The sequence below is a fragment of the Onychomys torridus genome, chromosome 23 (genome assembly GCF_903995425.1).
Source record: "Onychomys torridus chromosome 23, mOncTor1.1, whole genome shotgun sequence".
Lineage (NCBI taxonomy): Eukaryota > Metazoa > Chordata > Mammalia > Rodentia > Cricetidae > Onychomys > Onychomys torridus.
This window is the reverse complement of record NC_050465.1, coordinates 18707803-18728431: the sequence shown is the minus strand read 5'-3', so window position 1 is coordinate 18728431 and position 20629 is coordinate 18707803. Positions and strand designations below refer to the sequence as shown.

At 40.3% G+C, this 20629-nt stretch overlaps 1 protein-coding gene across 3 annotated transcripts in view; it reads right to left on the bottom strand.

Annotated features, from left to right (window-relative positions):
- Positions 1-20629, bottom strand: part of Fer (FER tyrosine kinase) — a 329360-nt gene that overhangs the window by 294738 nt on the left and 13993 nt on the right. The window lies entirely within an intron of this gene.

Here is a 20629-nt window from a genome sequence, read left to right as displayed (position 1 = left end):
GGAAGAAATGTAAATTGAAAACTTTCTTGCTCTGTTCCACAGTACACTGGAGACAACAGAAGCCACTATCGATGAGGATAAGGTCAAACAGAATCCATCCAACCAGTCAACAGAGAGAGAGAACAGGAAGAGAGAGAGAGAGAGAGAGAGAGAGAGAGAGAGACCCATGCCACACTCACAAAAAATACAACTCTTGATTCATCTGAGGGCAAGGACAAAATAAAGCCAAACCTGCTTAAACAACACACACACACACACACACACACACACACACACACACACACACACACAACGGAAGCCCGAACTGCATGGCAGTGGTCAGGGTCAGACAATAATGGAACAGAATACAACACCTCACAATAGACTCAACTACATTTACAGACTTCTGACCAAGTCTAGAGCAGAGAGCATTGGCCTTCTCACCTCTAACCTAACACCTTATTAAAAACTACAAACAATCCTGGACCTAAGTAATTAGATGTAAACAGACTTACTGATAAATTTCAGATCAAAAGGAAAAATGGGAAGAAATCTTCAGAATCTAAGGGAAGGGAGAACACTTAGGTACAAGATCAAACCCACAGTCCAGAAGAGAAAAAGGGGCTGTTCAAAACTCAGACATCTACTCTCTGCAAGCCTGAGTGACCAGAAGAAAACACAGCTGCGGAAGGAGAAAGAAGAGACTTGGAGTCAGCGGCCCATACTATAAAGGAAAAGGCTGACGAGAAAGTTACACACTCTTCTTCGATCAGTACAAGAGATGAAGTCACCATGCACGCCACTTCTCCCACATAATGGAGACAGGTTAAAAAATGTCAACTCATACAAGAGCAGAAATCCCACAAGGAAGGCTTACTCCGTGATGTCTACCCCACAACAAATACTACCCAGGCTCCATTAAGCAGTCCCTTTCTTCAGATCAGGAGCTGCATGCGGCTATCTCCAACAGAGCACATCAAACTTTTTAACTTCTTATTCAGTCTATTTCTTCCATTAAACGATGTACTATTTGAAAAAGATACATAGATTTTTTTTTTTTCATTTGTATACCACTGGGGCTCAGGTTATTACAGAGAATAGAAATCTCTACAATTTAGGAGCTGGAGCCCTCGCTCAGGAGTTAAGAGCATGCCCACTCACAGAATCCAAATTTGATTCCTTGTACCCACCGGGTGGCTGACAATCACATGGAGCTCCAGCTCCAGGCAAACAAACACCTCTGCCCTCCAGGACACCTACACTTAACTTCTCATATACATATGCACATAAGTTAAATTTTCCTTAAAGAAAAAAATCTATATAATTTAGTGAGTATCAATTACAAACCAGGCAGTAACAGGACATTACACAAAAGGCTTATTATCAGGGTGAGGAGCTGCTAAAGCTCAACGTGGACAAGTGGGAGTTAGAACCTATGATATTATCTTATAAACATACAGATATACACAAGCATCTGTTCTAAAATGTATCCTGTTTCTCAATTTTCAGCTCTATAACTATCAACTTTTACATTCTGCCAATGTAAAGATAGAAATACTGGTTCATTCTTCTGAGCATTATAGGATACACTAAAATAAACCTAGCACTTGGAAGTTTAAGGCAGGAGAATAAGAAGTTCAAGGTTATCCTCAACTACATATCAAGTTTGTGATACAGACAACACTCCATTTCAAAAGAAGAACTAAAGGACGAGAGAAGAGGAGGAACTCACTCTGTAGACCAGGCTGGCCTCAAACTCACAGAGATCCGCCTGTCTTTGTGGGAATGTCTTTCTGTAGGCTGAGAATATGTGTTGATCTGATTGGCTGATAAATAAAGCTGTTTGGCCTATGGCAAGGCAGCTTAGAGGCAGGCAGGAAATTCAGAGAGAGACAGGAAGAAGGAGAGAAGAGACAACAGCGAGCCACCCAAGGAGCAACATGTAATGGGACACAGGTAAAGCCACGGAACATGTGGAGATACACAGATTATTAGTTATGGGCTAATTTACGATTTAAGAGCTAGCTAGCAAAAAGCTTGAGCAATGGCCATGCAGTTATAATTAATATAAGCCTCTGTGTGTTTACTTGGGGGACACGTGTGGGAGAGATTTGTCCCAACTGATGGCAGGCCAGGACACAGGAAATCTTCCAAATACACCCAAGTGCTGGGATTAAAGGTGTACACCACTAGGCCTGGTGAATATTTGGCTTTTAAAAGCATAAAGAAAGTTTAATTTTTACTGAGTATTCTCTCTCAAATTAGGGACACTTATTTTAACACAGATGTTTTATTATTTTAAAAAAGGAGTGTTTTCCTTTACCTAAAATAATTAAAGAGAGTCTATGAAGTACATCATTGGAACTTGGCAAATAAGCTAATGAAACTAGGTGATAAAAGCATGGGCAAGTGAGACAGCTCAGGGCAAGGGAACTTGCTGCTCAAGCCTGATGAGCTGAATTCAGAGCCCAGAACCCACAGAAAACCTGGACAGAGGAGCACGAGCATCTGTCTTTCTTATGGGAGGAGGAATGCATCATCAGAATGTCTGCACGGTGATAAAATGAAATAATAGTCAGATGGCTAAAACAAAATGATCTCAATGTTTCTTACCTTCTACATGCTTCTAGCAGTGAGACTGAGACATAGCTACACTGAGCAAGCGATAGCCATGGTTCCAAACCCAAAATTAACCTTGCATTAACGAAGTGAGTTTCCTTTTCCAAAGCACTCCAATAGACGGAAAGACATAACCACAAAGACAATGCCATTCACTAGCAATTACTAGGCTACCCCATGGTCAAAACACGTGTCTCAAATTCCTGCTAAGCTTTCTGCTTGAAAATGTTGTTTCAAGCTCAATGCAAATAGAAAGTTAAATTCATGTCAAACAGCTCTGATCTGGCCAGCCCATTTGAACTGCTTTAGTGGATGACAATCTCCCCCTGGGAAGTCTAAACAAATGGAGAATATGTTTGCTCTTAATTTAACTGTTATAGCATATGTCACTAAATCTACATGAAGTAGTAACATCTGCAGTTGAGAACAGAATTATTAACAGAAATTTTTAAAGGAATTGACATAAGTCAATAGGTATTTATTGGGCAACCAACAAGAAGTAACTATTAGGAAGACAGAAGTAAGTAAATAAAATCTGAAATACAGCCCTCAAACAGTTTACAGTGAAGTAAAACAAGTTCACAGGCACTGACAATCCAACTGACATATTCAAAAGCCACTTGGCAAACCTACATTGAGCACCTACTTGTCACATATACTTCCTAGTGACAAAAACACTGAGATGAATAAAGTTACCAAAACAGAGACAAATGAACGACAAATATCTCAGTGGGGTGTACAATGGGCTCCCGAGGAAAGACATACAGCACTCCTCCAACCCCCACAGGAAGGTATGCATGACTGAATATAAAAATATGTGCTGTGAGGGAAAAGCAGCACAGCCAAGTATAAGACACAACAGAACTTAGGAAAGAATGGAGCCAGGGGCACAGATCAGTGGGAGAGCTTGTGAGGGCGGTCCTCAGTCAATCACTGGAGGGAGGGAGGAACGGAAGGAGAAAGGAAGAAATGGAGGTAGAAAAGACAGAGGAATGAAGTCTTTTTAATAAACCTCCAAGGGATGTTAAAAGAGAAGTATGGAAATAGAGTCTGTTTATCTCTTTAGTAGGAAGTGGCTTTGGAAAAGGAAGTGCTAAGTTCAACTCTAGCAATGGTGCAAAATGTACTTTAATTATCCTCTTGAGAGCTCAATTTTCTTTTCTTTCAAATGGAGATGGCATAGACCTATTATGCAAAGCTTTGTGGGGGTTAAATGAGATTAATAATGCATCTGGTAACTAAGGTACTTATTAAAAAGTGGCTTACTAAAAACCATGAGAGAGCACAAAGACAAAAGATGGAAGAGTCCATGGAGGAGAGTTACTTTTAAGTACAAGTTCTAATTCAGTTAAAGGTACAAAGGCGGGAAGACAGGAAAGATACTTAAGCATAAATGTAAAGAGCAAAAGAAAAGGCTTAAAAGATGAAGTATGGCATAGGGCCTCATATGCTCTAAATTCTAGAAACATAGCTATCTAAGTGCCCTTTAACCTTTTAGCTTGACATGATCAATTATTACAAAAGAATGAAGTTTTTAAGTTAAGGCCAAACAAATTTCTACTTTTCAAGAAATTAATTTCATCAGAGGGGTCAGAATAGCTTCCAAAGTCCCTCTCTACTTGGAGCAGGCTCAACAGAGGCACACACCACGGAGTGGTGACTACTAAAGGCACATCGGCTAGGGGTGAAATGAACAGGCCACAGCAGCCCCCAGCCTCCAGAGAGCCGGACTCAGGAAAGCCAACGTTATGCTAATGTTCAGAAAAATTCCTTCCATTCTTGACTTTTTCAGGTAATTTAGTCTTTTATCAAAAAGAAAAACCTAATCCCCAGATCCACCCTTTAATCAAAGCCTCATATTTCTACTTTAATTCAAAATTGTAAACACCTGCACAGACTCCCTAGGATCCCACTACAATTATAAACCAGCCTCCCCAAATCTCTAACCCACAACTCCAAGAGTCCATGGGTGGAAGCATCATCTTCGATGGTTAAATTTAACTGCCAGAACGACACAATCTGGAGTCATCTGGAGAGTCTCAGTGAGGGACTGCTGAGATATGGTTCTCCTGTGGGATGTCTGTGAAGGATTATCAGGATTGTTTAACTGAGTTAGGAAGCCGTGCCCACTCAGGGTGGCAGCAATCCGCAGGCAGGAGGTCCTGAACTGTCAAAACTAGACAAGGAAGCTGAGCACCAGCACGTGTGCATTCACTGCTCTCTGTGGTTACAGACAGGACACGACCAACCCCTCAAGCGCCTGCCCCACTTTGACCTTCCTGCATGACGGACTGTGATTCTAACCGAGAATAAACTACAATTCTAACCTAAAACAAGCCCCCGTTTCCTAAATTACTTCTGTCATGGTATTTTACCACAGAAGTAGGAAATGAAATTTGTATCTTCCTCATCCCCATATCCATGAGCCTAAGAGAGACAGAAGGAAACTGTCCAGTTCCTTGGTGACATTTCCAAATCAAGGAGCCTTGATCCTACCTGAAGCAAAACTTTCTTCTTCTGAGAATAGAAGGTGAGAGAAGGGTCAGAGAGGTTAGTAACAAAGGGCAAGCAAACAGGATCCAAGTATGTTATATTAATGTCTGGCACTGTCACAATGAAACTCACTCTGTACAATTACTATGCACTAATTTAAATAAACAGGCTTCTAGGTTGGGGCTTAATAAAAATGCTTTGTTGTGGGTCATTGTGGCTTTAAGCACAGCACATGGAAGGAAGAGGCATGGAGATCTCTGAGTTCAAAGCCAGCCTGGTCTACAGAGTTAAGCCAGCCTGGTCTACAGAGTTACACAATGAGACTAAAAAAATTTAAATAAAAAGAGAAAAAAAATGAAGAAAAGGAAAGGTTTTGCTGTCTAGAACAAACATTTCCTTATCCTTTACATTTATTTGGAAAATCTGAGATTCATGCCATTTCACCGAATCAAGCCTTACCCTACTTTGCTGTTGTTTTGCTCCATATCTGTCTCTTAATCTTCTACTTCATTCCAACTCTTTACCTTTCAAGTTTTGTCTTTTTGAAGACCTTCAGTTTGCCTCTATTTCAACTCTCCATTGATTCTAGCTATGGCCTAAGTCTAAAACCGTCTAACTTCTGGAATGTAAATTTTCAATTTCTACTTCTGAGTCATAGCTTACTGCCTTCTGCCTCTCTGCACCCTTAACTCCCTACTCTTTGACCTCAGCGGGCTGTCCACCATCCACCAACCGCACTTTCCCTGAGATTTTATTGTCGCTCCTAGACTAAGTAAGCCTGTCTCTCAGCACCCCGGCCTGGGATGCTTTTAAGACAAAAGTGGGATGTTGCTCTTACGTGCAAGGATTACGGTGTAAATCTGGACCATCCAGAGTACACAAGGGTATGCACCCTTCCCTGCCTCTTTCCATACACATATTGAACTGATCAACTGATTTCCCATGATTTCCCAGTAAGTCCCAACTCTGAGTCCTTCTTTATCTTCTCTAGCTCTGTTGTTAAGTTGTTGTTAAAAGCCGGGGTTACCTCTGTGTTGAATGATGGAAAGCTGGAGAGACACTCCCCTTAGCAATGACAGAGTTCTCTGGCCTAACACCACGCACACAGGTAAGTCTTACTGGGACGTCGGGACTGGTCATGGCACCTGCGCTATTATCATCAGACTCAATAATAATGGCAATCTACTCACGTTCACATCATGTTTCCCAAAGTCAGTCACACTGGTGTGCATTCACAGAGGTACTCAGTAAATCTCAGAGTTCTACTTTATTATTCGCTGTGTACTTATTATACAATGTATCAAATTAAAAAAGATTACATTTTTAAATCAAAATAGATTAAATGAACCAAAAGGAAATGCTTGGAAGGTGAAAGATAGCACTAATAAAAACTAGCATGTGTTTTCCTGAGTCTGTTTTGTTGTTGTTGCTGTTGTTGGGGGTCTGTTTTTGTTTTGTTTTATACATTCAATACTCTTAGGCTGGAGAGATGGCTCAACAGTTAGAACACTTGTTCTTGCACTGGACCTGGGTTTAGTTCCCAGCATCCACACGGCAGCTCACAACCTTCTGTAACTCCAGGTCCAGGAAATCTGACACCCTCTTCCGACTTTATGGGCATCAGGCACATATATGGTACACAGGCATGCATGCAGGTGAAATATTCATAGACATAAAACAAAAAACTTTTTGAAGATTCAATTACTCTTGTTTTCTTCTTGTCCACTATGATTCTGTTCTCTTATATTTCTTTTTCTAAGATTTACTTTTATATTTAATTCTGGGTATATGTGTATGTCTGGGGGGCATTCATGAGTGTGGGTGCCTGGAGGGGCCAGAGGCATTGGTTCCTCATGAACCTAGAGTTACAAGGTAGCTGTGAGCCAGCCAACATGGGTGCTGAAACCAAACTCAAGTCCTCTCAAAGAGCAATATGCACTCTTAACCACTGATCCATCACCACGTTATATTTCAAATATAAGGTTATGGCCAATAAATTCTGAAGTATACATAATATAAATAGAAATGAAACAATAAATAGGAAAAGCAAGCCTTACAACATATCAAATACTAAATTTAAAACATGATACATACATAAAGGTGTTTTTGGAAATACATGTTTTAAAAGTCCAAATTGATACATATCAACCTTTAATATTGATTGTCTTTTTAAATTTTTTTAATGTATATAAGTATTTTGTCTTCATGGTGTCTGTACACAATGTGTGTGCAGTACCCACAGAGGCCTGAGGAGGACATTGGATCACCTAGGACTAGAGTACAGACGACCATGAGCCACCGTGTGGGTACTGGGAAGTGAACCTCTGGGAGAGCAGCCAGTGCTCCTAACCACTGAGCCATCTCTCCAGCCCCAAAAAGCGGGCTTTATAAGACTGAAAGATTGAGAAAATAAAAATAGGCTCTCCAGTGTAGCTCAGTGGTACAATGCTTGCCTAGCAGACGAAAGGCCCTGTGTGCAATGCAAACTACCACAGGAAAGAAGCAAGAAGGGGAGAGAGGACGCTGGGGAGATGGCTCGGTAAAGCTGCTTATTTGCTAGCAAGCCTGACGACCTGCATTCAACCTGACACCCACATGGTACAATGAAAGAACGGTCTCCTGCAACATGACCACTGGCCCTCACAGAAGCACCACAGTGCACACATGCATGCACACACACACACACACACACACACACACACACACACATATAATTTAAATGGTGTGTTTAAAAGACGCAAAGAGAAAAACTTGGATGTTCTTATGGCTGTGGCAGGAGAGAGTCTTGCTTGTTGCCCTATGACCTCCACAAGCACATGGTGGTATGTGTGCGCACCTCAAATACAAGATATAGATAAAAATGTTTTATAATGCATGGTTAATAAACATTTTTGTTATAATTCACTATCGTGAGCAACCAATTTCCAAGTAAATTATATGCTACTTGTTGTGATTTGAATGTGAACTGTTCCTCATGGGCTTACGTGTTTGAACACTTGATTCATAGCTGGCCACGCAGATTCTGAAGGCTGTGTATCTTTAAGAAGTGGAAACTTACTGGGGGAATTTATCACTGGAAGCAAGCTTTGGGGTTTTTGTTGTTGTTGGTGGTGGTGGTTTTTGGTTTTGTTTGTTTGTTTGTTTGTTTTTGTTTTTTGGGGGGTTTTTTTGTTTTGGTTTTTTTTTTGAGCTGAGGATTGAACCCAGGGCCTTGTGCTCTACCACTAAGCTAAATCCCCAAACCCAAGTTTTGAGGTTTTATAGCCTGGCCCTACCTCCTGTTCACTCTTCTACTTCCTGACCAAAGGTGTGGCCAGCTGCCTCCTATGCCTGCTATGACGGACTGTATCACTGCAAACAGTAAGCCAAAGGAAACCCTGGCTTCTTGTCATATTTGGTCACAGCAAACAGAAAAGTAGGGGCTGGAGAGATGTTTCAGCAGTTAAGAGCACACTGGCCACTCTTCTAGGGGACCCAGGTTCAATTCTCAGTTCATGGCACCCAAATGGCAGCTTACTCATCTGTAACTTCCAGTCCCATACCTGATTTCTTCCAGCCTCCATGGGCACTAGGCATGCATGTGGTGCTCATACATATACATAGAATAAAATAATTTCTTTTAAACTTTAAGTAACTAACACACCACTCACATTAAGATTATAGATGAGCCGGGCGGCAGTGGCACACGCCTTTAATCCCAGCACGCCGGAGGCAGAGACAGGTGGATCTCTGTGAATTCAAGGCCAGCCTGGGCTACAGAGTGAGTTCCAGGAAAAGGCATCAAAGCTACACAGAGAAACCCTGTCTTGAAAAAAATAAAAATAAAAATAAAAAAATAAAAGAGAGAGAGAATGGTAATGTTGTTCATATCACAATAGCTACTTCTCTGAAAAATCTCCCATGTGTTCCCATAACAGACATTTTAATCCCTCTCATAGAATGCTTCTGGCTTGTGGTTACAGTATCTTTAACTCCTTAAACTTCACATAAACGAACCTTGAGAAGGACAGTGTTAAGACCAGGGTGCTAGAAATAAATACAAAACTGTCTGTTGCAGCCTCCTCTTTCAGTGTTGAAACGCTACCATCTAAATATCCCACAACAAAGTTTTGTGCATGATTAAGTCACACTGTAACCCCCAAGACTGAATTCATTAAATAAAAATCAACCTTGGGTCAAGAAGAAGAGCCAACAACTAGTTGACAGAAAGTAGTCATATAGAGTCAGGGAGTACGGAGGACAGATAGATGCACAGGAAGTAGCAGGGAGTATGTAGGTCTTTTTCGGTGTGGTGGAACAGAAGGATGCTCTCTCGCTGGGTTGCCAGCTAAAGAGGAAGGTCAGTTGGTTGCTTCCAAGCAGACTCTTTGAGCTAATAGGTTTTCACCCTAGGATCTGACTCCCAAGTCTCATTGATAAATAGAACCATAGATATTTAGTTAAAAACTACATTTGGCAGCAGTGACAAGAGACAGTTCCAGCAGGACATAAAAGTCCAGCCGGGCCTCAGAGGGGCAGAGACACAGTCAGTAGCTGAAACAGCAGTAGATTCAGGTGCAGCCACAGTGCCGGTGATCAAACCACAGAACTTAGTACTCAGGTAAACTCTGTTGTGTGGCCATTTCTTCTGTCATAAAACCCTCCTCCATCCTGAAATGAAGGCCATGAAGACAGGAAGTTCTAAAGGAAAGTAAAATATTCCATAAGACAGAGGATGTTCTAAAGGAAGGTAAAACATTCCACTCTGCAAGAAAGCTCATTAAATTCAGAAAGTAAACAACTCAGAGGCTTCAGAAAGTCCCTGAAACTGATCAGATTCACTAGGCCCCTCTTACTGAACAGACATGGACAGCAAGGCTGCTGAGAGACACTCTGAAACAAGTTGATATGCCTAGAAAGGTTCAGACCAGACAAGCAACCCAGAAGAAGCAGAGACCAGCCCAGATACCTGAGGGGGATCAAACCAACTGAGCTCCCTGGAATGGAAACTCTCTAACCTGTTGAACTGCCTGTAGCTGTGAAGTACACTCTAGGTTCCAGCATTCATGAGAGTCACCCATGCTGGAGTGACGTCACTCATGCTGGGGTGGGCTTTTGGTGATGAAGCTAACTTTGAGTCATTTCTGCTCCAGTAAGCAACTCCAATAAACCTAAGTGGTTGACAAAGCAGACTTTGGTGATATCCATACTTTGGTCTGTCACTGGTTCTCTATCTGGGTGAGCAGATGTTCATTCATATCTCCCCAGGAATAGTGTCGCACAACACTCTCTCACCTTTGGCTAGGGGTTCTTACTCAATGATCAGTAAGCCAAGCCTGGCCCAAAAATCTGATCCACCTGCTAGCCCCACATAAGGATAGGCAGAATCTATTTTACATGCTTCAATAGCTACAGCTTTTGGTCCTGGTTAAGTTGTAAGAAGTTTAATAAGCCTGAACTGCCTGGGCTGGAGGAGTGGGAGATCAAGAGACCAGAGACCTGTATCCTTCAGATATATGACTCCAGTGTGGTGATAAACTGTTCCCTAATAAACTTGCCTGAGGATCAGAGGACAGCGCCAGCCACTAGGTTAGACATAGAGGTCAGGCAGTGGTGGTACACACCTTTAATCCCAGCACTTAAGAGCTCATGCCTTTGCTTGGGAAGCACACACTTCTTTAATCTCAGGAAGTAATATACTGGGGCAGAGAAAGGTATATAAGGCGTGAGGAAACAGGAACTCACTCTCTTTAGGCTGAGGATTTCCTAGAGGTAAGAACTGTTCTATTTCTCTAATCTTTCAGCTCTCACCCAAATATCTGGCTCTGGGTTTTTTATTAAAGGACTATCTAAGATTCGAACAACACTCCAGGTCTAAAGAGTCAGGCCCTAGAGCTTCTTCTCCACAAATATGAGAAATTTAACCTGCAAACACACACACACACACACACACACACACACACACACACACATATATATATATATATATATATATATATATATATATATATAAATCTCAAATCCAGCGAAATAAAACAGGGGATAGGAAACTGTTTAAAAGTCACCTGTAAATGCCTCCTAAAAAGTACACTAATCATCCTTAAGGAAGATCAGTAAAATCTGTGAAATCCCAAAGCGAATAAAAGGAGTGCTTTCTAAGTGACAGGACCAGCCAGGGAGAAAAGGTCATAAATCTTGTCAGACTGCACCACGTTCTGGCTGTATCTATTGACTGGTCTGTATGAAATTTACATTTTAATCTATTTTACACTTCAAATAGTGTGTTTTTCCAAAGACAGATACCTGAGCTCCCACTGCTTCATAATACTCGGTTTCTAGACAGAAGGGGTGAGCAACAATTAGAAGGTGGAAAATGAACAATGAGGGTAAACTCAAGCAGCCTTCCAACTGAATTTCAAATGCTAGTGCAGTAAATCAAATATAAATCCCTAGCTTTCTTTTCTTAACACAACCAAATGAAAAGCGTAACTCAGTTAATGTATGTTTAAAATTTGAATGGTATTCTGAAAAGAAAAAATACTTAAGACTCTTTGATCGCCTACAACCTCAGAGAATTAGAAGCAAAAAGCAAATTGCAAGTTTTTAGGTAGATAACATTCCTAGAAACCAGGTAATTCCCAAAAGAGACATCAAGTAATCTGTGTCTTCAAACTCTAACCCTTAAGTGAAAAACCAAGTCATGAACAACAAAGAAACAAACAACCCAGCAGGGGACTGTATACCTCCTGTTCAAGAGTCCTGAGAACCAAATGGATGCATGAAACCTGACTGAATCCTGCACTAACTGCAAAGAAAAGTTCTCAGGGATAGCTGGTGAGGCCTGAATATAGAACGCCACATAAAACACTGCTGTGGTTTGTATACATACGTCCCTCAAAATTTCCTATACTGATCTGGAATATGGAGGTTAGACAGATGGGAGAGTACAGTAAAACACTGTCTTCTGGTCATGCCACAGTCATGGCACTGAGGAACTCACAGCATCTGTGATTACCTATGTAAGACCTGCACAAGATAAGGCCAGCCAACACACCACCATAGGAAGCCGAGGGACTTGTAAGGCAATTAATGGTTCCTGGGAAAGATTATCATTATCTTCACTAGTACAGTCATTGCGCAGTTGCCGAAACCCCAGGAAATAAATCCTAACCCATGCAAGCAATACTAACTAAATTCAGCAGGTCAGAAACAGACATGAAAATGGCAGGGGTACTTGTCAGGAAAAAAGGCATCAGGAGGCGTGAGAAAAAGAACATAAAAACCTGAAAATGACCAATACATGAAATGCATGTAAGGAATTGCCAAAGAATAATACATTTTTAAACTACTTGGAAGAAAGTGTGAGGTTTTAATCATTTTGTGTGCAAATGTAGTTAAACTTGCTTGGCTTGACATATGCATAATAAAAATGCTGAACATATATAGTATAAGATACCATTCAGATGAAAAAAATGAAATTATGAACTTTCATACAGGAAAAGATCACACTGAGTGAGGTAACCCAGGCTCAGAAAGACAAATGTCACATGTTCTCTCTCATCTGAGGCTTCTAGCTCCAAATCTTCAGATGTGAGTATGTATCCTGAAGTAACCACAGAAACCAGCAAGGTAAACAGGGACCATTGCTAGGCTAGGGTGGAGAAGCAACAGAGAAGGAAGCAGCAATGTACAAAGTGATCTGTTGGTGAAAATAGGCAAAATGGGGGGAGGGGAGGTAAACAGATAAATACTAAAGTAGAAGAGGACAGAAGAACAGGATGTCTAGATGTCATAACGAGACATACTATTAATGATCCACCTAAATAAAACACGCAATACACATAAGTGTGTATATAAATATGCATATATAGCTTAAATGAAATGTTGGCATCTGGGCTGACAATGCTCCCCCCAAGAGCCAAAGCCCATCTAACAAAAACCTCACTAACAGGTACAAGAAGTACTCTTTTGAGCTGTTGGTCAGAACTGTCTAAGAGACTCCTAAAACCCACAGAATATTGCTGTTGTCCTTGGTTGGTCCCCAGAGGTAGAAGGTTAAATCCCTATTGTAGAAGACATCATGTGCTTTGACTCCAACTGACCTGAAAGCCTCCTCTCTAAGGTCTAGTTTTCATGGTACCAGAAGGCACCATGTAAGCTTCCAAGGAGGAAAGCTACCAACTGTTCTACCCAAGTATGGTGTCTATGAACCAAACAACAACCAGTATGTCATACTAACTCTAGGTGTAGGGTAGTGTCACACATGCCTTGGCCATAACCAAAAGCTCTGTAATTGGACCTACAATCTGCTCAAGAAGCAGGGAAACTGTGCTGGTACTGGAAACCAACTACCCGGGGCTAGTGAAGTCATGGATCTTGGCCTACAACTGCCACTTTACTGAACCAGCACAATTCCTAACTACATTCTAAATATCTATCCTATACCCAAGATAAGCATAGTCTTAGTCACTCAACAAGGAAACTGCTCTTTGCAACAGATGGAGACCACTACAGAAAACCACAACAAATTAAAATGCAGAGTGGTAGAGTCCAGTACCAGTGGATACATCTATAAACATTTCCCCAACTAAGGCTCAGAGAACATTACGGAAAGAGGGCAGAAAGACTGTAAGAGCCAGAGGATCAGGGAGTTTGCTGTGAAAATATGTCTCCTAATGTCAGAATAATGTCCACCCATACAGTCCCACCAAAATGACTACCTAAACAGGAGGTGAACAAGGACAATAAACATGACAGACTGGATGGGGAACAGTCCACAAGGCCTCAACCTTACTACACAAGGAACTACAGGCAACCAAAGATGCAGAGAGCAGAAGACATAGTGCTGTGGGATAACACTTTTGTATGCTGGTTTAATAAAACACTGATTGGCCAGTAGTCAGGCAGGAAGTATAGGCAGGATAAGCAGACAAGGACAATTCTGGGAAAAGGAAGGCTGAGTGAGGAGACACCAGCCTGCCATCCAGGGAGCAGCATGTAATGGCACACAGGTAAAGCCACGGAATATGTAGTGACATAGATTAACAGAAATGAGTTGAGTTTAATTGTAAGAGCTAATCAGTAGTAAGCCTGAGCTAATGGCCAAGCAGTTTTAATTAATATAATCCTCTGTGTGTTTACTTGGGTCTGAGCAGCTGAAGACCAGGCGGGACACAGAAATGTCACCCAACGTGGGGCAAGAGTTTCCACCTAAAACCTGAGAAAACTTTAAAAAAGGGTTCTAAAATGGGGCCAAGAGCAGCTTCCTAGTTGTGTCTCTCAGGAAGGCTGTGATATAGAGACACTGTGGTGTGCGGACTTCAGATACAGTATGGCGGGTTTACAACATGCGGGCTTGAGCCAAACAGCATGGCAGATTCCAGCAGCAGTATACAGAGATGTCTCCAACCCGCACATTATGCTGTGTGGTAGATTCAGCCTTTGCTAACACAGACAAAAAACAAAACAAAACAAACAAACAAAAATAAAACAAAACAGAGGTTTCTGGTACACACTGCTTTGATAGAAGCATAGACCCACTGCCTCCCAGAGCTGGCTGTGAGCTTGGTTCCCAGAGCTGGCTGTAAATGTAGTTCCATCATGCTGGAAAGCTGGGGTGGGCAGAGTCAGCAGCTAAGGCTGCTGCTTTAGTACTAACCACTGCAGTTTAAAGCAATAGATTCACAGACAGATTCAGATTGAATAAGACTTTAAATGGCTTACAATGTGTGGGAAAATGTATGTAGGCTTGGAAGAGAAAAATGAATAAATACAGGCAGTTATATAAAAAAAGTTTTAAAAAATAAAGTAGTTAAAGAAACAATAAAGGTAATATAACAAATAAGCCACGTAAAGATGGAAATTACATAGAGATTCTGGATTGTGTTGTCTTTGGGATTTTTAACTGCAGAAAGACATTTGATTATAAAGGCTATTCAGTTAAGTCAATACGTTTATTTTAAAAGTATCTTGACTTAAAAATTTAGATCTAAGAATATGCTGCTTTGGAAAGGAGGCTCTGTTTTTGTTTCCACAGAAAGCAAAAGATTTGTTACAGGTTAAGATGGATCAGATTTGATCAAGCCAGACCTCCTAAACCTTAACAGATGCTACCTATCAACAAAAGTTATAGATGGTCTACCCAGAAATTGACCGTTATCTCAGATTTTCTCAGGATTCCCATAAGAATACAGTGCCCTTTATCAACAGAAAGTAGCCTAAAAAACTATGACCACATTCCTAAAAAATGGATTATCAATGTTTGTCTAAGTTGTTGGTTATAAACTGTTATTGGTCATAGTCCTTATCTTTCCAAAAGAAGAAAGGGGGATATGATATGGAAATATAGGATATAGATATGATAGGACAAAAGGGTGGATTGTTGAACCTACTTTTAAAGAGCAACTTGTTTAAAATGTTTTACATTGGTATAGATTTTAGTTTACTGATACAAATTTAAAGTTAATTTTTTTATACTGAATATACATTTCTACTCTTGCTTAAAGTATTATGTTTACTTAGATTGTAACTCATTTAGATTGTAGCGGATAATTAAGAAATACAGATTAATTATTAGTCACCCATAATAATCAAACTTACAGTCATATTAGTTAAGTTTTCAAGGTATACATAAATATATTTCAGATACATAGGTAATCTTCAAATACTTCAAAGACCTACAAAATATGGCATTAAAATGTTTTAAAGACTTAGACATTCCTGGTCAATGAGACACGTCTGCTCCTGGCAGCACCGATTTACTTCAGAGAGGAGGACAGATGTCAGAGACATTCCACATGGAGTTCATCTTCTTGACAAAATTAGCCATTTGGACAAGAAACTGTTCTTGCCTGGACTGTTTGATAAAATGTATCAACTGGACATGCAGGACCAATAGGAAAGTGACCACTGAACTTTGCAAGGCGAGATGGGCCTTCAGTTTCCAACTTCGCAGAAGAAACTGCTAGACATTCTACAGGACACTGAAAAAAAAATTACTGGGAGACTCCAAACCTGTGGGCTAAATATGGATGCCCCAACTTTACAGAGGAACTTTGGATGACTGTCCAGACAGCTGTCTCTGTCATTCTAGATTTCTGAAGTTGCTTACAATGCTCCTCCTGTTTACTTAGATAATAATATATTTTTCTGAGGTCTTTGATGTAAAGACTAGATAGTTATAATTTTCCTTAGTTATGATAAAAGATCATTTAGATATGAAACTTTAGACTCACAAATAAAGAATAAAATATTTTCTTGGAATTTGCCAAATATAGACTAGATATTGTAACTATAATTCTTGCTTGACAACTGTTTTGTTACATATAATCTTACTACATTAAAGTTTAAACTTTCCTTTTTAATTAAACAAAAAAGGGAAAATGCTGTGGGATAATGTTTTTGTGCACTGGTTTAATAAAACACTGATTGGCCAGTAGCCAGGCAGGAAGTATAGGAAGGATAAACGAGGAGACACCAGCCTGCCGTATAGGGAGCAGAGTGTAATGGCACACAGGTAAAGCCACAGCACACATGGTGACATATAGATTAACAGAATGGGCTGAGTTTAAGTGTAAGAGCTAGCCAGTATAAAGCCTGAGCTAATGGCCAAGCAGTTTTAATTAATATAAGCCTCTGTGTGTTTACTTGGGTCTGAGTAGCTTCAGACCAAGAAGGACACAGGAAAACTTCAGCTACAAAATAGTCTTCCCCCGGAAAGAGCACACTAATTGGTTATCCAATACCAAATGATTGGCCCTGAAAACATACAGTCTGAGTGGGTTGTATTTATGTATTTAACAATATATACATATATGCCTACACATATACAAATATAACAGTCAATTAAAAGAGAGGCAATCAACTTGAAAGAGAGCAAGGAATGATACATGGGAAGATTTAGAGGAAGGAAAGGAAAGGGGGAAAAATGATATATTATAATCTCAAAAAAAAGTATAAATAAATCTCCTCGGCTCTCAAACAAACAAACAAAAATCTACATTGGTATTTAACCTCCACAGTGATATAGGAAGAAATGAGTGCTCTCCTCACAAGGGCATGCCTAATGCTCACTAAAAATAAGTTTGAGGGAACAGCCTCCCCACCTTTCCATTCCCTCTGCAATGTGAAGACACTCACTATCATATATGAGGAACAGGCTTTCATCAACCAGCAAACCTGCCAGCATATCTTGATATAGCATTTCCAAACCTCCAGAGATGTGATTAACCAATTCCTGTTGTTTATATGTTAACTAGTATTGGTGTTATACTACAGCATCACAAGTGGACTAAGTAACAAACATCAAACATACTTCTTTTTTTTTTTTTTTTTTTTTTTTTTTTTTTTGTTCTTCCGAGACAGGGTTTCCTTGTGTAGCTTTGTGCCTTTTCGCTGGAGCTCACTTGGTAGCCCAGGCTGGCCTTGAACTCACAGAGATCCACCTGGCTCTGCCTCCCAAGTGCTGGGATTAAAGGCGTGCGCCACTACCGCCTGGCTTCAAACATACTTTTTAATGAATGCTTAATTTTTGTATTTGACCTCAATAGCATGATTACATAGGAAATGGTCTTTATTTGCCTTATTTGCATGCTGACAATTAGTTATGGTGATTTTTTGCTTTTGTTTTTGTATTCTTTGAGAAAGGTTTTGTCTGTATAGCACTTACTGTCCTAGTATTCACTCTATAGACCAGCCCAGGCTGCCTTCAAAGTCAGAGATCCACCTGCCTCTTCCTCCTGAGTGTTAGGATCAAAGGCACACACCACCATACCTTGCTTTAGTTGTAATGTCTTAATATGGTGTCAAACTGCACAAATATGTAAAACATGAAAATATGGGATAATGTTAGAGTGAATCTAGATGACAAGCAATATACCCACATTCACTGTCCTGTATCTTCAGTTTTTCTGCAGCAAGACAAACTGTCAAATGAAAGACTGAAACGGAAGACAGAATGAGAGGAACCCAGGGTGACTGAGGCATAAGGAGTAAGACCACACCAGTCCTCAAATCCCTGAGGGCCAGCTGCAAGACCCTGGGAAATAACAGGGTCCCCTTACAGAGAGGCCTGGCTCCAAAGGCACAAGGCAGCTCTTAACTGCCCAGCTTCTGCCCTGATCTCTCAGCCTTACAACTCAAAGATTAAAAAAAGCCAAAGAGATGGCTGAGTCAAGAGAGCTGGCAGCTCCTACAAAGGACTTGAGTTTGGTCCCCAGCACCAATGCTGGGCAGCTCACAACCAACTGCTACTCCAGCTGCAGCGGTCCAATGCCTGACGGCCACAAGCACCTATGCTCAAATACGCATGCACACACAGTTTCTTTTTTCGTTTCTCCTAAAAAGGAAATTTGAAAAAGATAACCACATGAAAATAGAAAAATGTATAGACCAATAGGACAAAAGGTAAGATTTAAGACATCTAACCAAATGTTTCTTACACAGAGGACAAACAATAAACATTAACTTTTTATCATGACGAAACATCTTAAAACTCCTTTAGCAAGGGGCTAGAGAGTTGACTTGGCAGTTAAGAGCACCAGCTGCTCTTCCAGAGGACTTTAGTGACTCACAGCCATCTGGAACTCCAATTCCAGATGATCTGACACTCTCTCCTAACCTCTGTGGGTAGCAGGCATGTATGTTGTGCACATGCCTACATGCATGCAGGCAAAACATGCACATACATAAAATACATTTTTTAGAAAAAGGAATCCTTTAGAAAAGAAACAAAGATAAAGCTATTAATAAATTCAGAAGAAATGAATAACACAAAGTCTATTTATTTTAATAACTACTAAATTTCAGTTTTCATCTTGAGTATCAATCCTAAAAAAAAAAAAAATGAATTAAAAAGTGCTCTGACAAGAGGACCCAAGTTCAATTCTCTCGCACTCACGTGACATCCCACAACTATCTGTAGCTCCAGTCCCAGAGGATCCAATGGCCCCTTCCAACCTCTGCACACACTGCACATATGTGGTGCAGACACGTGCAGGCCAAACACCCATACACATAAAATTAAAAAAAACTGTAAATGCTCTGATGAAATCATACAATCAAGTTTATAATAGATGAATCTTTTATGAGTCTACACATGCTAGATACATTAAAATAAACTTAATATTGTGTGTGTGTGTATTAACATGATAATGGAAAATCTTCAAACTAAAATAGTCTTAAAATTACCCACCAGAACACTGAGGAACATACTAGAAAGACTTCCTACTGGTGAAAAGGAAGATCTCTTTTTTTAAGAAAGAACAAAGTAAAGCCACTTACAACTTAAAAGTAAAGACCAGTTACTTTCACTTCCATCAAGTCCCTGAAGTCATATGAAATTGTACCCATAATTACAGGTCACACAGAGGTTTAGAGGCTCATTGAGAAGTTGATGGCTCACTCTTAAATGATAACACTGGGTGAGGCTGGGCTAGCTCTGGCAAAGAAAGCTGGCTGTTCTAAGGTCAGGAGTCATCTGAAGAGTTTGCCAATGACATGAAAGACGGGGTGATATGGGATTGTCTTTCTATACGCTGCGAATATGTGTTGCTATGACTGGTAATAAAGAAACTGCTCTGGTGTATGGTGAGTCAGGTTATAGCCAGGCAGAAAAAGCAAGAGAGAGACAGGAAGAAGAAACGCAGAGGCAGGAGAGATGCCAGCCTACCACTCAAGGAACAACATGCCAGCAGACCGGTAAGCCATGGAACACGTGGCAAAACATAGATTAATAGAAATGGGTTAATTTAATTTATAAGAGCTATCTAGCAAGAGGCCTGCCATAGACCATACAGTTTATAAATAATATTAAGCCTCTGAGTAATTATTTTGTAAGTGGCTGTGGGATCACGGGCAGGGCAGGACTGGAGAAAACCTTCTAACTATAACAGGGAATTGGAGGTGCTTTCCTTTTTCCTTCTCTTCTCTTCCATCAAGATTCACAGGACTTTGAGTTTCTTGGGTGTAAAAGGGAAGAAAATACATTCAAGGATGAACAGTTTTTTCTTTGCTTGAATTTAAGTACCTGTTAAATGCTGGTATCACAAAGCAGAACACAGAAAAAAAAAACTACCATAGGATTAGCTAGTATAAAAAAATGAACTTAACAGAAAAGCTAGAAATAATAGATGGACATGCTAGAATAAAACACAGGTTCTCACTATGTAGTGCTAGCTGGCCTGAAAATTGCTATTGACCAAACTGGCTTCAAACTCACATAGATCCACCTGCTTCTGCCTCCTGAGTGCTTAGATTAAAGGTGTACACCACCAGGACTAGCATATTTTTAATACATACAAGTTAATGCTTTGTTAAAGCTTTTCCTCAACAATGAATTTTATACACCTTTTAATTAATTATGAATTTCGTTTCAGATTACTTCAGTCTTTCTGGAAACACAGAAATACAGAACCCAGCATAAAGAATGAGGTTTTCAAAAAGAAAAGCATGTTGAGTTTGGTGTCAGGCATTTGAAAATATGGGACCGGTGGGCACACAGGCTAAAGAAGCAACATGCAGATTGGGATTCTGCCAATCAAAAGTATTAGCTGAAAAAACT